Source organism: Python bivittatus, unplaced genomic scaffold (assembly GCF_059951505.1).
Source record: "Python bivittatus isolate LINGU-HERP-01145 unplaced genomic scaffold, Pbiv_v1 ctg000410_np1212, whole genome shotgun sequence".
Lineage (NCBI taxonomy): Eukaryota > Metazoa > Chordata > Lepidosauria > Squamata > Pythonidae > Python > Python bivittatus.
The window spans coordinates 4,755,322-4,771,291 of record NW_028277067.1 but is presented as its reverse complement, the minus strand read 5'-3'; the positions used below and the strand labels follow the sequence as shown (position 1 = coordinate 4,771,291).

General features: G+C 40.5%; 1 protein-coding gene across 3 annotated transcripts in view; it reads right to left on the bottom strand.

Moving 5' to 3' along the window:
* Window positions 1-15,970, bottom strand: part of CDK12 (cyclin dependent kinase 12) — an 84,744-nt gene that overhangs the window by 22,869 nt on the left and 45,905 nt on the right. The window contains exon 16 of one of the 3 annotated variants that reach the window (XR_015796609.1): window positions 3,223-3,381. The exons of the other annotated variants lie outside the window; for them this stretch is intronic. The gene's annotated coding sequence lies outside the window, so the exon portion shown is untranslated. The remainder of the gene's footprint in view (window positions 1-3,222; window positions 3,382-15,970) is intronic. 3 annotated transcript variants of the gene reach the window in all.

The following is a 15,970-nucleotide window of genomic DNA, read 5'->3' as shown; positions in this document are numbered from 1 at the left end:
ACATACCATTACGCTGATCCATGCCCAAGCAGATGACATTTCCTGCCATATTAGTTAAATACGAGATCTAGGCTGCAAAAATCCAACCAACTACTACACAGCAGCAAACTGACATAGAAAACTCCCACTCTTTGCTGCCATCTAGTGGTCTTCTAGATTCTTGCAGTCCAAACATGGTACCCCAATGCTACATACATACATTTCAAAAATGCTTCAATTATTATTATTTCTTTTTAAAAGGTGATATTATGTATAAAAAATAGCAATATATCAAGGTAACTACTTATTTATTTACTTATTACGTCGATTTATATAGCTGCCCATCTCAGTACATGACTTTGGGTGACTCACAATATTAAAAGAAATACAAAATATACAAATACAAAATAAAACAAAAAATAAAACACCCAGCAGCCGGAGAATCATAAAAAAGCCCTCAGCACAGCCAGGAAATGGGCTCCGTCACACACCTGGGGCGCACGCTCAAACACAGAAACAGGTCTTCAAGACCTTGCGGGAGGCCAGCAGGATTGAAGCCAACCTAATTTCTGGAGGGATGATGTTCCAGAGGGTGGTTGTCATGGCAGGAAAGGCTCTCCTATGGGGCCCCGCCAGCCAACACTCCTTGGCTGAAGGTACCTAGAGCATGCCCCTCATGCTGCATTGGATAGCATGGGTAGAGACAACTGGGAAAAAGTCCCGTAAGTAACCCGCCCCCAAGCCCTGCAGGGCTTTAAAAAGAACTACCAACATCTTGAATTGCACCCAGAAGCAAACTGGCAGTCAATGCAGCTTGCAGACCAGTGGTTTCACATGCATTGAATAACTGGCACCATTAATTTTGCACCAGCTGAAGCTTCCAAATCCTCTTCAAGGGCAGCCTCATGTAGAATGCATTGCAGTATTCCAATCAGGAGCTCACAAAGGCATAAATGACCATAGCAGTGCCTCTCATCCAGGAACGGGTGCAAATGATGCACAACACAAAGCTGTACAAAGGCCCTTCTAGCTACAGCTGCCACCTCCTCTTTGGGCAGGAGCTGTGAGCCTAGGAAGCCCCCTAAATTGCACAGTGGCTCTGAGGCAGTGCCACCCCATCCAGAACCAAAGATGGAAGGTCCCCAGAACCAAGAGGCCCAAAACCCCAAAGCTACTTGGTCTTGCTTCGGTTGAGTTGAAGGCTGTTGTGTCCCACCCAGGCCCCCACAGCCTCCAGACACTAAGACAAAACTTCCATGGCATCACTTAGACAGCCTGGGATGGAGATACAAAGTTGAGTATCATCAACATACTGATGATGCCTCACCCCAAAACGCCAGATGACCTCACCCAGGGGCTTTATGTAGATGTTAAACAGAAGGGGAGATAGTACCAAACCCTGTGGCACCCCACGAAGTAGGGTCCAGGGGCTAGACCTTTCCCCCTCTCATCAACACCAACTGGAACCAACCTCAGAGGAAGGAGGGCGACCAGCACAACACTGTGCTGCCCACCCCCAACTTTTGGAGCTGATCCAGAAGGATACCATTATTGATACTATTTAAACTATATTATTATTATATAGAAGAACTCTGTGTGTGTGTGTGTGTGTGTGTGTGTGTGCATATACCCACACATATATATATACACAGACAGACAGACAGTATATGATGAAGGAAAAAATGCAAAAGTAAAATCCTATATTAAACTACCTAAAAAACAAAACAAAACAAAAACAAAGACAAAATAGTCTAAATAAATTTAAAAATGGAGAAGAAAACCCTAAACTAAATTAGGAAGCCAAGACAACAAAGCAAAATACCTAAGTGCCTAAATTATATCTACTTCTTGGTATAGATATATAATAGCCCATTCAAAGATAGATAGATAGATAGATAGACAGACAGACAGACAGACAACTGAACTTAGGTAATTTTTCTATTTTTGCATGTTATGATTCAATTTTTAAACAATGAATTAAACCAAGACCATACGGAATCATACTGTCTGGTCTTGCCTTTCCATCAGTACAAAGCTGATTCAAAGTCTCAGAGTTGACAAACTTCATTAAGCTATTATGTAGAGTCTTGGATGCAAGCATATCCAGAATTCTTCATAGCATGAAAGAATCCAAATTTGGGACCTATAATTTAGCAAAACATTAACATCTTTAACCCTTACCTGGCTTCAAAGAACCTGGTTTACCATAGTCATAATATCTGACCAATAAGAAATTACAAGTGGACATGTCCATATCATACACTAAAGTTCCTTTAAATGTATTACATCTCCAGCATAAAAATGGAGAGCCAACCTTTTTTAAACATTCCCTGAGGGATGCAAGAGCTTTTTTTGCTAACTACTCGTGTTTTTAAGTTGTAAGAATCATTTGATATCCTTTAAAATCTGAAGCCACTGATTGAGCAATATAGGACATTCCAATTCTCTATTTTTCTATACTGTCCAAATTTATTTTTGAAAATTTCAAACTATTTTGGCAATAATAAACTGTCAGTCCTACGCGCCAGTGCTACCATGAAAAACACAACTGTAAAGATAGGGCTCTTAAAACCTCAGAAACTGTTGGGGGGGGGGAGTGTCCCTTTTTTCTGTACAAGATTTTTGAAGTTAGTATTCCTTAAGATAGGAATGCTTGGGGCATGCAACCATCCAGTCTTGAGGTGAAATAAATTTCTGGAGGACCATGGCAGCTTTAATCCTTCAGGCCAAATAAATCTCCAGAGGCTTTTTGGGCCTAGCATCTGGTACCCCTAAATGTCTGCCTGGGTAAACACATTCCAACGCAGAGGAGGCGGTGTAGGCCAAGCTAGATGAAATCTCCCTGCCACACATTTGCACTTTCTTCCAATGACACTAAATATTAATGAGTGGCCTACATTAAATCCACAAGCACCTGACTCTCCCTCCCCTCTCTCCTTCTGCAGGGCAGATGCCCTGGCGCATCACCGCAGAAACCATCATCTTTACTAGCAGGAACCCACCCTCTCCTCCTTCCCCCTGCCATCCCCTCCCCCCACCGCCAACTGGGGACTCGCCAGAAGGCAAAGGGAGGCTGGTGCAGCTGAGCAGGAAGAGAGCAGCACCAGCTGTGCATTCATTTCCAGAGGTTTCAATTCTAGCCGGCCTTGCTATTCTTCCTTTCAACAGAGGCAGTGAAATTACAAAGTACTAACGCTGGGGAGAAAGGATAAAATAGGCAAAAAGAAAAAGAAAAAGGTGTACCTGTGTCTGTGGGGCAATCATATCTTCTTTGAAGAACTAGAGTAAATATTAGATTCCTCTTGTTGACTATTCTTCAGCCAAAAAGAATAGGATTGCCATCTGATTGGGGGGAAAGTCACGATCTGGCTAGTTCTGGGGTTTTTTTGCCCATTGGCACACCTGCTCCCAGAAACGAAAAGGAAAGCAAAAAGGAACAAGGCTAGTTATTTATCCACCCCACCCTATCTCACCCCCTGCTTTAGTTTTAGCTATACACCAAATTAGAGGAATCAGGAGCTTGTGTTTCCAGCCTGCCAGAATAAATTGGGTGGCAAGCCTTAGATTCCATCCAGGGCAACCTCAATAACTCATACAGAGTTATAAACTTGCAAGAAAAGCGATCAGTAAGCAAAAATAGGACTGATAGGTTCATCTTTTAAAAATTATTGGTCAAGAGCCGCATTTCTTGAGGAATTATCTGTTTATTTCATTTCATTCTTGGAATTAGTACTTGCCTTTCTGTCAATGGATGACACTCTAGGCAGCTAATAAAATACATTTAAAACACATTAAAAACCATACCATAACAACAAACAAATCTATACACACAGATAAATCAAAGGATTTAACTTTTATTTTACATTTTTCCCATGTGCCCCCAACTTCATCATTTGATCAGCTAAAACCTGCATGCTAATGATGAACTGAGCAAAAGCCGGCCACTGGTGGGCCCAGATCCAAATTGGCACAGGCCTGTTCATTTCCTCCCTTACTTTCTGCCCTCCCGTCTCTCTTCCCCAAACAGCAGGTGTGTCTGGGAAGGGCGGCTCTTGTCACAACTTTGAAATGAACTCCAGAGGACAGCTTGCCAAGTTAAGCCTGAGGGAGGCAGGCTGCCATCCCCCTGACCTATTTCTTTGGCTACTTTATTGGTTGCGCATATTTCTAGAGAGTTGTAAACCATCAAAAGGCCTTATCCATCAAGAGTGCACGCCAAAGGCATACAGCAGGGGTCAGCTTTCCTGAAACGCTTGGGCTACACAATGTGGGGTTCCCAGTGCCTCCCTGGATTTGGGGCCATTATGTAATATGTGTGTGTGTGTGTGTGTGTGTGTGTGTGTGTGAGAGAGAGAGAGAGAGAGAGAGAGAGAGAAATGAGTGCCTTGATTCTTTTGTAAGTTTCAGGCCACCATTCCCTTCCCAAATTAGGCCCCTTGCTGCTTTTGGGGGTTTAAGGCCTGGAGCTTCATGAACCTATTTGATACTTCAATGTCCCTAACACTCTGCCAAACATTTGGACTCCTCCCAGCCCCATAACCCCTGGGAAGCTGAAAAAGTACACCCCCACCCCCACACTGCAGGAAAATTGCCTACTCCTGGCTAAACGGCATCCATAACTTTGTTTCAAAGAGGTGGTTGGCCTCTTCCAATAGTTGCTGTTGTTATTACACACACACACAGGCAGATGCATGAAACATTATTAATACATACTGCCATGAAAAGACCTTTGAGCCTTGCTGAGAATCGGGCCGTGCATATTCTCACCCAATCTGAGAAGAAAGATGTGGGAACTTAACTATGGACACCTAAGAATCTCATCTTTTTGAAGGCCAAAGTAAAAACAAGCTGCTGCAAACCTCTGTCTCAGCATACCTATCTTGAGATTCCTGCCTTGCCCCTGGAGATTTCTTCCCATTGGCCAGGGCTCGTCCTTAGAAGTAGGGAAGGCAAATTATTCTCTTTGATTCCTTGCCTGTCCTACACACACATCACATCCACACTCTACCCATTTCCCTTTATGCTGTGTTCCATCCAAACAGCCCAAAGTGGTCCTTGATTGATGGCAGTGTTTGCCCGCTAAGCGCACCCTGCGGTCCAATCCTTGCACATTCCCCAATTCCTCCCCAGTCCCTATTCAAAGACCGACTGTGTCTCATGTCAGTCCCCGAGGTGCTATTAATTAAAAATACATCCAATTAAATGGCAGGTGAGGACGTGCCACATGAGCTCCCTCCCCCTCCTGCTACGATTGGCTCATCTGTGCTTCGATTTGAACGAGATGCAGAGAGAGGCTACAGGAGAGCTCTCTGAACCTGTGCCAACATAGGCCATGCCAGTCTGTTCGGGTGGTGCTGTGAGTGTATGTTGCTGTGTGTGCATATGCAAAAGAGACGTGGCAGGCTGATTTCCATAGCCAATGGTTGGCATTATTATAGTTTGTCAGCTGCGGCCTGCCCCATTTTTATGCTTGCTTTCTCCCAAATACCAAACTGAAACTAGGGGGAAGAAAAGCTTATCTAATAGAGGGAGAGTTTGCTAAGCCAACAACAGATTCATTTAAAAATAAGTCTGCGGAATGGAGGCCTTACAAGATTTGGCTAGCAATTTTGAAGTGTGACACTAATTTCAATTTCTCCTTGGCAGTTTGGCATGGAGTACCAGTGTCCCAAGCTTCTTGGCCTCTTCTGCCCATTTTAGCAGCCTTCCTCTTCCTCGGCTATATTGTGCAGGCTTTACTTCAGTTCTGTGGTCTCCTAAGTCTCAGAATCCAATTGTGGGAGCTTCATAATCAGTCTGTGGGACCCAGACTTGGACTGGGGATGGAGGTAGCAAGAAGGCTAAATTATTTTTCTCAGTCTGGTTTTTGTAACAGGAATCAATTTCCCAGTCCACTAATATCCCTGGTGAGTATTGTGACACATGCTTAATAACAATAACCAAAATACACTATAGAAGTGGTGAGACAGAGACAGAGATAGGCAAAATATGGAATCTCTGAATGCTGATTTAGTCAACAATGTTAATTTTACTCTTCTCGTGGTGGTACAATTGCAAAACACCCACCTTTTTGCTAAGCTGGCAATATAACTGTGTCCTGTTAAAGGCAAAAATCCAATAGCCTTGTCTTTCAGTAACACTGAGGTAAAGGGAAAAGTATGAAGTTGAACGAACGTTTCAACAAGTTAGTTCTATATCAATATCAGTCATCTACAATGACTCATAACAGTATAAACAACATTTTTCATAACTCATGGGCTCTTTTTGAGTTCTGGTTCATAGTTATGTGTCAGCTGATAGTATCACATATGATTCTATGTTCTAATTCATTCTTTTCTGAAAGAAAACACTGAACGTAGTGGGACTTATTTCATGTAATATGAATCTATAAATTCTATAAATATTTTCCTTGGTCATGGATGATGTACTTAGCTGTTACAGGTAGTTCAGATTAACTGGTATTGATCAAAGATGCACTGAAATTGAATTCTGTTGGACTGAGCCACAAACTGTATCTTTAAATGCCATCCAAGGAAAGCTTGACTCCTACTGCAACATCTAATAGTGACCAAACATGTAGTCAAACATACAGTTGGCATTTTACATTGCAAAAGTTGAGATAGTGACACTGAAAAGAGGTTCTTAGGCTGAAAACTGAGCTTTGCTTGTCAGACAAATTTGGAAACGAAAGTACTCCTTCCAAAAGCGATATTGAAAGGAGCATGGAGCAACATGGAACAAATCACAAAAAACTTGCAATGGGCCTGGAGACGGGGTGGTTAGTTCAGAAGCCTACATGGAGGAACAGGAAGTCCCCCAAAGGTGTTCCTTTTTAGTTTTGGAATCTGCCGCATTTCTTGCCGACTTCACATTCCTGCTAATTGGAGATTTTAATCTTCAGCGACTTTCTGCTCAGGGGTGCTGACAGGATCACCAGCTGTGCAGCTATTCCAGCAGCAGCGGCTTTTTAATCAAGCCATCTTGGCAGGGAAGGTGGGATAGTGGAATTGGGGAAAGGGAGGGTGAGGTTCGGAGGATGAGGAAGGTGAGAGCTTGGTGTTTGCCCCCCTCCAAGGGCAAAGCTAATATGTGGGGGGGGGGAGTAGATTTTCCCTGCAGAAACCAAGGGTGGCAAGACCCCAAGAAAGACGTGCATTTATGCAGACTACAGTTTCCCACCAGCCATGTATTAAAAGGGTAAATATTTAAATGACATCAAGGAGCAGAGAAGGAAAGCCTCAGACTGTTTCCTTTTTGTAGCAATCTTTAGCTACTATTTTAGAAGGCTAGAGAGCAGTTTTTGGCTATATACAGTAAGGATAAAGAAATCGAGTTTCTGCTTACAGTATAATTAAGCGTCTTCCCATTTTTCCCCTCACGGCCATGATTCAACCATTGAGAGACTTCAAGTGTTTGCATTGAAGTGGGGGATATACGAGTCAGCTCCAAGATTTGGCACTATGTTGAGCCATGGGCAATTAATGTCCGTCTAGCCTGCTTCTGATACAACATGGGGCCTAAAGTTCATCAAATGGTCTGACAGAAAACAGCATCCTTGATTTCCTCTGGTTGTCTGGTAAGCAGCATTTTTGGTCCTCTGAAGATGGAGGTTCCTCTTAGCTATCAGGGCTTATCATTGTCATGGCAGATTTTTCTGCCCTTTCTAAAATCTGCCCTTTTTGGAAAAAATTATCAGCTAGGGCAAGAATCTACAATACACAGCTTTGGGGCTGCAGGCCTCCCTTTCAGTCCCTGCTACAAAGCCTTGGCGAGGTCCCACAGCCAACAGCTACAGCTGAATTGTCCTTATTAAGAGGATAAAAGGAGAAAATTACATAGTTGGAGAATTATTCTATGCATGGTATTTAAATTTATTTTTAATGAAACTGTAATTAAATTAAATTCAGTGTTGTTTTATCTGTCTTAACCCTAGCTTTTAGAATGAAGCCTCTGGCATGGTGTTAAAAAGGTTTGCAGACCTCTGATTTAAGAATCATTGAGAAAGAAAAAAGAAAGTGCATTACCAAAAAAGAAAAAAAAAGATGAAAGACAGTGTGCATACATTTGCATATGCTAATTTATATGCATAAATGCCAAATTCAAAATAATTATGCTAATCTAAATGAATATACACCCATCTTGGCAAAATGATAGGATGATAGTGACTAGGAGGTCTGCACCAGCTCAGTCAGTTCAGTCTGTTGTTCTGGAGGGAAGCGCTCTTATCTTTAAAGTCGATAAGGATTGGTCTGTATTTCAAACAGAATGTTGTATAATATAGTTTGTACTCTTATATCTTCACAACATATTTTGGTAATCATTGTGTTATTTATTGTGTGTGTTGAAGCCAATAGACTTCATGTTCTGTTCTTAGGAAAGAAGGTGGAAAATGTCACTTGCTACTCAGCAGTCCTATTTGCATTAGTTTCTGCCATACTCTCCCATTTTTATTTTTATTTTTTTTATTTAACCAATTTATATGGCTGCCCATCTTGCAAATGTGACTCTGGGCAGCTAACAACACACATAAACAAAAGCAATACTAACAAAGAATGAAAACCTACAGTGGTCACTGAGAGTAAACCCAACAGACCAATTAACAAAAACCTCTCAATAGCTTATCCAACCTCCTGACTACCAGGCACACTTATTAGGTCCCATTAGATGACATTCTTTAATTGAAGGGACCTGGACCATGCCCCTCCTGTTGGACCTAGAAGGATGGGTAGGAACAACCAGGGAGTTGCAGTCCTGCAAATAACCAGCCCCATACCATGAAGGACTTTTTAAGTGACAAGCAGCATCTTCAGTTCCACCCAGAAGCACACTGGGAGCCAGTGCAGCTCACAGAGCAGAGATGTAACATGGGTATACCATGGTGCACCAATAATTGTCTGCACTGCTGCATTTTGGACCAGCTGCACCTTCTAAGTGGTCTTCAAGGGCTGCCTCATGAAAAGTGTGCTGCGGTAATCCACTCAGGATGTGATTAAGGCTTGAGTAACCATGGTCAGTGTGTCCTAGTCTAGGAAAGTTGTGCAAAACCTCTCCTGGCCACGGCTGCCACTTGCTCTTCAAACAGAAACTGAGTCCAGGAGGACCCCCAAATTGTGCACCAGTTCTGTTTGGGGTACTGCAAACCCATCCAGAACCAAAGATGGAAAAACACTGGAGTCAGGGGACCTTAAAACCCACAGCCAATCAGTGATTAGATTTATGTCCCACCTTTATTTATTTTTTATAACTATATATTTTCTTGTTTTCTATTTTCCCCACAACAACCACCCTGTCAGGTGGGTTGGGCTAGAAAGAGTGATTGGCCCAAAGTTCGCTTTCATATCTAAGGGGAGACAAGAACTCAACCGTCTCCTAGTTTCTAGTTCAGCACTGTAACCACCACACCAAACTGGCGCTTTATAGATCCTCTACACAGAAGCAAGTCCAATTTTGAGTAGGTTTAAGATTGTGCTGGCATTCTTAATCTTCACCAAGGCCCAAACACTAGCCCAGGCCAGGAAGAGAGAACCTGCGGCTGACCAGGTATTGCTGAACTGGAGCTGCAAGCATGGTTCACGAAGGGTTATGTTAACTAAAGCTGTTGTGAACTATAGTTGAGTTACATCTGGAGAACCCAAAGCCCCCTTAGTCTGTCCTCACAGTAAGGGCTCTGATACTTTTTTAAAAAACATCATTTTGATTGCTTTTTTCTATAACTTTCTCAGCTCTATGATATTTTCCAGAATTAAAATATTCCCCAAAGATAAGGACTTTCACTCCAAACTTGTACAGTTTTCAATATTCTGTCATTTATTCCTTTTGTCCTATAGAATCTGGGAGAAATATTGTCTGGAGAGCATGCTGAAAATACTGCATCAGAAATACTTAACCCTTTCCCCACATTTTACAAATCTAGAGACCCCTGATAAAAAAAAAGAATGGCTTTAAAATCAGTTTAAGTCTATTGTATTGTTAGGATTCTTAATCTTTGTACTATATCTGAGCTTTCACAAAGAATAAGGACAGTAGGAATCCTACTGTAGGATAAAACATACACAACTCCTGAGCTCATTATTAAGGTTGGAGCATTTTGAAATGTCATCTTTAAAAGAAGTTAAAACAGTTATGATTAAGGGATGAATGCAGGTTTTGTTGTTGTTACTGATTATACCAACCTATATCAAGTACAGATATATCTCCATCTGGTAACTCTTTTGGCTTTCATCGGACTAAAGTTATTCAGCTAGAAACTAAAATGTGGTCAATACAGAAAGAGGGCTGGGGGTGGGGAGGGAAAGAGCACCCAGTTTATATAGCAGAAAAAAAAAGAATAATAGGTGAGATCTGTCCTGGATGCAAAATAGGGGATCAAGGAGCTTTCAACACAAAGGGATCCTTTTTATTCCCCATTAGAATCCTTCCTACAATCTTCCCTCCACCAACCCCATTACCCTTAGGTGCTGGAAAGTCTTATGACTTCCAGTCTGAGAAGCATCCTCACTTGGCTTTCTGTGAACCCATATGTCATGCCAACTTTTCCATCTTTCTTCAAATCCATCCTCAAACCACTATTTAGCATGCATTCATTAGCCAGTTACACAATTACTACCCATCTTCACACTCAAGGGAAGTTTGAGAGTTGAAAGTAGGAAAAAAGATGGGGCCTGCAGACCATGTCCATACTTCTTCATCTAGTTTCACCCACCCCATCCCCTCTCAATTTCAGGCATTCATCTTGCTGTGTTGTGTTTTTATTTGGGTTTAACTGGATGCAGTTAGATACTTCTTGTAATTGTGGTTCTCAAGACAGCAAGGGCTATTATCATGAATGTTGTAGTTCTGCACGGAAAGATCTGAAAGGGGCTGGGCCCAGCTCATATAGGATACTTAACAGAAAGGCTGCTATGGGCAACACTTCCCACGTTGAGCTCTCACAGACTCTACACTTATTCATTTTGATGAATATAAGGATATAAATATTAAGTATGTTTTATTCCATTTCATCACATAGGTCCATTCTTATCCCTCTTGCTCTCCATTTGTTATCTTTTCCATTGTCAGTCTTAGTCTGTAAGCTCTGTGATGGCAAGGACCTATCTATTTCTGTTTTGCTTTGGTTAAGACAGACTGTTCACATGGCGTGCTAAGCCATAATGTGTTTTGTTTGACTTGGACTTAGCTGATGTGAACCCAGCCCATATTAAATGCTACGAACACGGCACTCTATATAATCAGCTGACATGCACAAACCATATTGTTCTTCATACTCTGCAGAATGTAATTGGAGTTGTTTGGCCAGTTTGGATTTTCCTTAATGTAAAACTAAGAAAGTGGGAAAGATTTTTTAGCCCTGTGCAGCAGAAACTAGAATGGTTTTTTCCTTCCTTCCTTCCTTCTTCCTTCCTTCCTCCCCTCTCCCTCTCTTTCTCTCTCTTTTTGTTTCCTTCCATTTTAGTGAACAAGGAAGAGTGACTTTGGATACATAATGTTTCTTCAAGAACCTATCCAGACAACTTTGGCTGCAAATATCTTCCTTCCTCAAATGGTAAGAGGAAATGAAACCAAAAGAGAGGTCCGATGGGGTTAACAAGACATGATAACCCAAAAGTGAGATGCCAGAATAGTATTTCCTATGGAAATGCTTGGAAGTTTTATTGGCATGAGCTGCCCTCTTGTGTCTAAAAGAAAAATGCCAGTTGGCATGAAGAGGAAACCAACCAACTACCCATCTTTAAAGATCTGCATTTATTTTATTGCACAGCAGTATTTTGTACAGTACTTTTGTTATTCAGGCTTATGTTTACAGTAATTGTGTAATGTATTTTTATATTTAATTTATGCAGTGTTTCTCTTTATCACATTTCAGAGAGATAGATTAATCATCCATTTCTTAATTTTTTTAATATTTCTATTCCAGTATTCCATCAAAGTAACCATTTTTAAGTTAGTAAAAAATTAAAACTAAAACTATTAATAACAAATATTAAAAACAAGACTTAGTTAAGACAGAACAATAAGCACTCTAAAACAGCCAGAAGCAGACTAAGAAACTCAGCATGATAAAATTTAAAGATCTTCAACTGTATAAGTGGCAATATTGTATGCTTTCAGCAATTACTACTAGCACCACCCCTGGTAAATGTCCTCAACTCTTAACCTGGGGAAGAAGAGCAGAACCAACGGTGATAAACTGAATCTAAATTGGGAAACTGTGTCTCTCCAAAGAGTGACTCTCTCCACAATTGGCGACAGCTTCCATCAGCTATGATCACGATCCATGATGGTGTAGTGATATTAAGGTATTGCACAGAATTGCGAGACTCATGTTCAAGTATACTGTCAATTATGGAAAATCACTTGGAAAGGGCAGAATGTGGGAAGAAGAGAATTATGATGCAATCTTAAAGAGGGAGGATAGATGATAAATTCATTTGTAACTGCTGTAAAGAAGATTGGAAGCCTCTTCTTTATATATTTTTTTTCTTTTCTTTTTCTCTGTTTACTTTCTTTTTTCACTTACTTGTCTGTCTTCACTCTTTTTCTTTTCCATAAATGTATACTGTATGTTTGTCTTTTATTATTGTAAAAAATCTTTTAATAAAAATTATTAAAAAAGAAAAAAGAAAAAAATCCACTTGTTTTCGACTAGTCATTCCATCTCAGGCCAGGCCATGTAATTAGGCAGTTGTCAAAATGAAGTCTCTTGAACTTCTGGATAAAAACTCAAAATATAAATCTAACAAATAAAACGGTGATGGCTGTGGCTGATGGGAGATGGAGTCAAAGAATATCTGAAACTCACAGGTTTCACAACCCTGACCTGCATGAACCCAGACAGCTGAAAGAGTCTGGATTGATGAAGACCACTCACAGGAACATCATTGGTTCATCAGCTCAGAACTAATTCTATCACTGCTACCTGCAAATTGCTGATTCTGGTGAACCATCTAATGAACTCATTTTTGGTTCTATGCACAAAGTACATCACTCTTTTAGAAACCTTTAATAACCTCAATGGTAACAACAGTGCCATATAGGTAGTCCTCGTTCAGCAACCCCAATTGGACTGGCAACTTGGTTGTTAAGTGAAGCGATTGTTAATGGAACCACAACTGTGCTTATGATCTTATTTCTGCTTTCCTTTGCTTTACAGGCCTGTGAAGGTTGTAAATGCAAGGATTAGTCGTAAAGTTACTTTTTCATCACTGCCGTAACTGTGAACAGTCACTGAACAATGCAATTGCTAAGGAAGGTCTATGTGTAATCTCAATCTGCCATAATCTCACCCGGTAACCACTCTTATTATACTGGCTTTCTAATTGTATTCAGGACAGGAGTATAAATTATGGATGTACTTCAGATCTGACTAATCCTGAACTGACTTGTTAATCTGGGCAGATCTGGGAGATATGTGAATGGCAGCAGGGAATCCAGAAATGATTTGGATATATTATTTCAACACCCCATCCCTAAACTGTTGTGACTGAAGTGCCCTCCCTAAGCCACTTACTTTGAATAAAAGCTAGAATACTCAATCACAAAACTAGATCTACCCTTTCCTTCTTCTGTCTACTCTGTGGCTCTCCTTATATAAAAAGCTTGATGAGAATGTATACCATTGTGCAGACATGCATAAATGCTCATTCTCTCATATATACAAAAACACACATAGACGCATGGGGCTTTCATAGCTATGAGATAGCCATGGGCTGGATTGGGAAAGAACATTTACATCGTCGCCCTTTTTTGCCTTTGATTAGAATGCCATCTAGCGTCCTTCCTTAACACTAAAGTTAGAGCAGGAAGTATATAAAGAGGCTCAAGGCTCTGTCTATCCATCCATTTGCCAGCCAAATAATTCTCTGAAAACTGAGAAGAATAGGACCTAGTTTGATGTGGGGAGAAAAACCACAAAAGCAAAAGAATCAGTTTGCAAATGGGTTGGTTCTGGCAAGGGACTGTGGAGGAAAACATTTCAGAAAAAAATCCCTCAATGTAGCCCTAGATTAACCCTTAAGCAAAGTAAGCCAGTGCTTAGGGCCCCGAGGGGAGGGGGGCACCACAGAGTTTTTTCCCTTAGCTATCCTGCCCTTAACTCTTTCACTACCACAGATGACTTTAATCAATTTTTTGGTAATTGTCCTTATCTTCCGTGTTTGACTTTAATCTGCATTGCTAAAAAAAAAAAAAAATGTTTTCTTTGGCATGGTGAGTGACTAAAAGTTTAAAAGTTTGGTTGGAAGGTGTCATCAGATATCATATTTGTTTCCATCTCATGACATAAAAGTTTCGCTTCTGTTGAGGGACGCCATTGTTGGGCTGTGCTTAGGGCATCAGTTGGCCTAAATCTGGTCCTACCTCAATGCACCCTTGTGGGTCCACATTCAAACAGGCAAATACACACAGATTTAACACCAGGGGAGAGCAGAAACCACATACACACACACACAAAGATGTTACACATTGAAGAAAATAGAAACACCTCCTGTGGCCATTGCTGGTAAAGGGGTTGGAAAGAATTCCAGAAGCCACACTCTGCCTGCTTTCCCTACCGTATTTTTTAAAAAAAGAAAGAAAAGAGATCATTCCCATCTCAGTGCTGCTTTTATCAGAAGGGGTGTTGCAGGTTTTTAAAAGAAGTTCTTTTAAATTCTGTCAAAATTAAAGGCAATATTGGGGAGACTAGAACATACAAGCAACTGCTTTCAATTCTCTGAAGAAGAAAAAGCATCCACTGAGAAACACCAAACTTTTTTTCTGTGGGACTTGAATACCCACAGAAAGAACAACTTGTCAGGTATGGTTCAGGTGTCCAAGGCCATCAAGCAGTGCAGTTATGGAATCTGTGCTCAGGTTTATATGAAAGTATACATGAGATATGCTTTGGTCTATTTCCTACTCCAGTTGTTTTGCCTTGACCTTCCCAACCAGGCCCCATTTGCAAATACACCTTTGTTTTAAATAAAAGGATTTTAATAAGACTAAAAATAATAATAAAACAAGCAGAGTACTGATGTACCTTTTAAAAGAGGGAAATGAATATATATATATATATATATATATATATATATATATACACACACACACACACACACACATACACACACACACACATACACACACACACACACCTGTATATGATGCATTATTGTTAAATAACGTTTCAACTGTTAAAAAAAGGGAATTATTTTAAATGAAAAACAGTTTAAGATCCTTCCCTCCTTCCTTCCTTCCTTGTTATAACGCTGTCTTTCCAAGAAAAAATGGTGGATGTTAAGGGCAGTTGAACAGTGATAAATAAAATGCAGCATGCTGTAATTAAAAACACAATTCAAAAATTACAGTTCAACAAGGATGCAGAGATTACAAACAGGAAACCTGAAATAAGTACATTCCTATGAGAAAGTTCTTCCATCCAGCCTACCTAGTCTTGTCTACTCTATTCTCTGCCTGCATACTCCGCTATGTCCTGCTGATGTTCATTCAGTAATGGGGATAAGAAGAGTCTTCTCACTGTGGACCAACCTCTCCATTAAGATATTTTTTGTTTGTTCAGTGAACTTCACAGAGCATGCAAGCCAAGCAATATCGATAGTTTTTAGAGGTGGCTAGCAATGAAATAGTCAGGAAAATACCCATCTCATTGCCAGCTAAATATGTTTGATATTGCATTGTTTAACATTTTGATTGATTTACAATGATTTATTGTTTTATCCTTTATATCTGGGATGACAAAGCATATATAATTTTAAAATGATTATTTAAAGTCTGGCTTTAAATAATAAAACCAATATTAAAACAATGAAAAGGCTAAAAGCTACATTTTTCAATTAAAAATTTTTAAAGGGCATCCTGGCACCACTGTGAAAACAGAGAATGAGATCCATCACAGCTCCAAAGGAAGAGTTTGAGAAATACAGGAGAAGGCCCTTTCTTGTATGAACAACAAGTATGTTTCTTCCAACTAGGTAATCTTTAGATGGGCTTCTCCTTG